Source organism: Schistocerca gregaria, chromosome 1, assembly GCF_023897955.1.
Source record: "Schistocerca gregaria isolate iqSchGreg1 chromosome 1, iqSchGreg1.2, whole genome shotgun sequence".
Taxonomy (NCBI): Eukaryota; Metazoa; Arthropoda; class Insecta; order Orthoptera; family Acrididae; genus Schistocerca; species Schistocerca gregaria.
This window is the reverse complement of record NC_064920.1, coordinates 772,475,798-772,479,642: the sequence shown is the minus strand read 5'-3', so window position 1 is coordinate 772,479,642 and position 3,845 is coordinate 772,475,798. Positions and strand designations below refer to the sequence as shown.

At 40.3% G+C, this 3,845-nt stretch overlaps 1 pseudogene; it reads left to right on the top strand.

Annotated features, from left to right (window-relative positions):
• Window positions 1-211: 211 nt before the first annotated feature.
• On the top strand, window positions 212-329 carry LOC126288268 (5S ribosomal RNA; annotated as a pseudogene).
• The last annotated feature ends 3,516 nt before the right edge of the window (window positions 330-3,845 follow it).

Sequence of the window (3,845 nt, the reverse complement as noted above, 5' to 3'; positions counted from 1 at the left end):
GAGTGATAAGTGTAATACATACTGATGAAATAATACATAGGATGGAAACTTCAAAATTCTTAGGTGTCCATATTAATGAAAATTTAAATTGGAAAAAAACCCATTTTGGAACTCCTAAAACAACTTAGTTCAGCCCACTTAGAATCATTCAAATTTTTGGGGAGAGAGAAATCAGTAAGTTGCTTATTTTCATTCAGTAATATCATATAGAGCCAACGGCCTTGGCGCAGTGGTAACACCGGTTCCCGTCAGATCACCGAAGTTAAGCGCTGACGAGCTGGGCTAGCACTTGGATGGGTGACCATCCGGTCTCCCGAGCGCTGTTGGCAAGCGAGGTACACTCAGCCCTTGTGAGGCAAACTGAGGAGTTCCTTGATTGAGAAGTAGCCGTCTCGGAAACTGTCATACGGCCGGGAGAGCGGTGTAGTGACCTCATGAGCTGAGGATGACACGGCGGCCGGTCGGTGCCGTTGAGCCTTCATGGCCTGTACGGGAGGAGTTTAGATTTAATGTCATATTGAATAATGTTCTGGAGTAACTCACCTTTAAGAAAGAAGGTCTTCATTGCCCAAAAACGTGCTTTAAGAATATGTTGGGCATTCTGACTACTGCTTCACAGTTTATTTATTCCCTCATTCATGAAGTTTGTTGTAAATATTCCACTACAGCTCAAAAGGAACAATGTGGTATATATGTATACAATACTAGAAGAAAAAATGAGCTTCATTACTCAACATTAAGGTTGTCTTTAGCACGGAAATGGGTGCACAACCCTGCAACAAAAATTTTTGACCACCGACTCAGTGATATAAAATGTCTGGCAGACAGCAAGGTAAAATTTGAAAATAAATTGAAAATGTTTCTCCTTGACAAATCATTCTATTCCGTAGAAGAATTATTACGTTTGTAACGTATAAAAGGTGGTGGATAGGAATTGCTAACTCAGTCTCTGTATATTGTTTTCATTTTGGGGATAATGGATGTAAAATGACTCGTTCAACATCATGACGATTTATCGTGCAAAATGATCAACGAAACATTAAAGCAACTAACTAATTGACTAACTTCCAGTATACCTTGTATTCTTCTTAGTTTCTTAGGCATCATAATGTTGAATCTTTTATTGGGAACATTGCTGCTGTTCCTCAGGTTGTTCCGTGGATCTCGAAGATACACTACTGGCCATTAAAATTGCTACACCAAGAAATTGACGTGCTACAGACGCGAAACTTAACCGACAGGAAGAAGATGCTGTGATATGCAAATGATTAGCTTTTCAGAGCATTCACACAAGTTTGGCGCCGGTGGCGACACCTACAACGTGCTGACACGAGGAAAGTTTCCAACCGATTTCTCATACACAAACAGCAGTCGACCGCCGTTGCCTGGTGAAACGTTGTTGTGATGCCTCGTGTAAGGAGGAGAAATGCGTACCATCACGTTTCCGACTTTGATAAAGGTCAGATTGTAGCCTATCACGATTGCATTTAGGTCTTTTGACTTGCGAGATGAGAATTTGCTTACCTAAATGGCGTTACACGGCAAAAAGTTAACTGAAACTGGATAACCAGAGTTATATGCCCTTCAAAATGTATATTGACAAGTTTTTTTGCGTGGCCATCCTCAGCAGCAAGCACAGAAATACTTGTTTCGTAGATAAAACCGTCTTGTCTTGCTGTATCTTAATTTTTCCCAGGCGCATTGTGTCTTTTTCTTGCTCTAAGGCATCTTCAATGGGATCTATAACGATACAGTTTTCTTTTTATTTTTAGATTATCAAACAATTCACGTCGCGTTTATATGCAAATAAATAATTACAGTTTGCTGTGATCTGCGTTTCCTCTCATCTGGTCTGAAGGTCGCACCACCACTTTATTTCCGAAATTGTGCTTATGTTTCGGAAATAAAGTGGTAGTGCGACCTCCACACCAAATGAGAGGAAACGCAGATCACAGTAAACTGTAAGTAATTACTTATTTACATAAAAAACGCAACGTGAACTATTTGATAATCTAAAAATAAAGAACTGTATCGTTCTGGATCCCACTGAATATGCCTTTCAGCAAGAAAAAGCCGAAACGATCTGTGAAAAATAAATTAAGTTGCAGCAAGAAAAGGCGGTTTTATTTACAAAACAAGTAAAAAAGAACATTATATGAATAATACCAGAAAGAGCAAAATTTCGAAAGACATTGCCAAGGAAAGGCGTGCAAACGTAACGTACGAATACCTACAAATTATTATTTTTATTTTATTTTGTGCAACGGACGAACAGGTCTTTATTTTTAATGGGTTCGTGCTTAATATTACATTTTTTGATACTTACTTTCTCTTACACATCACCCCTGTTTACCATTTCGTTTTGCAACACCAAAGTAGATTGCGGGGAACTGAAATAATCCTTGAATGTATCTCGTATCTGGACAGCATTATTTACGCAATTGTCTCTTACATTAGGAAGGTGTCGTGCCCATTAAGTCCCTTCACTTTCGAACAATACTCTATCGTTAGTACAACAAAAAATCAGCTGAACTTGCAAACTTCACTTTTTTATTCGCTCAATTACTTTTTTTTAATCACTCGATTACTTGTTACGGACCGGGACCTATTTTCAAATCATCGTAACACATAGTTACACTGGTATTTCCGAAAACACGGAAACCACGTCAGAAATGTTCAAACGAACAGTTACAACGCATACAGATAACAGACCTGTATACGCTGAAACTGTTCGTCTGCACATATTTGACACGGCTCTTGTGTTTTCGGAAATACCAATTTTACTATGTGTGAAGATGATTTCAAAATAGGTCCTGGTCCGTAACAAATAATCGAGTGATTAAAAAAAACTAGACTTGCAACTCTAGCCGGTTTTTCGTTGTAGTGATTAACAGAATTGCTGATAGTGATTAACAGAGTTGCTGACCTACAACTATTCCAGCTCATTGAAAGTTCGTAACTCTGTATCGTGTCTGAGCAAGCTGTGCAAGACACTAGTGGCAAAAATCACGTTCTTTAAATGTTTTGGGCTGAGTCAGCTCTTGCAATACTAAATGCCAAATTTTTGGTCCGGTATTCCAAGAGCATTTTCTGGAACAATTATGTCGGTAAAAAAAATGGTTCAAATGGCTCTGAGCACTGTGGGACTCAACATCTTAGGTCATAAATCCCCTAGGACTTAGAACTACTTAAACCTAACTAACCTAAGGACATCACACACGCCCATGCCCGAGGCAGGATTCGAACCTGCGACCGTAGCAGCCCCGTGGTTCCGGACTGCAGCGCGAGAACCGCACGGCCACCGCGGCCTGCTATGTCGGTAACTCTATGCTTTTTTTCGACTGGTGTATCTGGATAAGGTCTGACCAAACAGGTTTCTAATCGAAAAGCTTCGTCTCCAACAAGTACGAGAGGCAGTTGAACTCTTGTGCCTGGTAATTATTCCTTTGTGCCTGGTACACCCAAGGTCTTTGTTTTCTGTTCTGTTGCTCAGTCTGATCGTGAAAATACCTCTGCATCTCTAGTCTTTCCAAGATCACCCACGTTCACGTCTGTAAATTTATAGTCTTTTTCCACACGTAAGAAAGAGAACTATTATCACGCCCATGTCACTTTCGTCCATATTTCCAGGAGGTTGCCGATCGACTTACGTACAAAATTTGCTGCCTATTGTCACGCCGCTGCTGTCGAAATACGGTATACGAGCAGTAAACAGTGCCACAGTGCAGTTCCGCTCTCTGCGGTCCTGCCTTTACACTAACAGCACTAACAGGTATTTACTGCGTGCTGTATTCATGGACAATTTCACAGGCATGTGTCCTCATTTGTTTACTGCATTCAGAAGG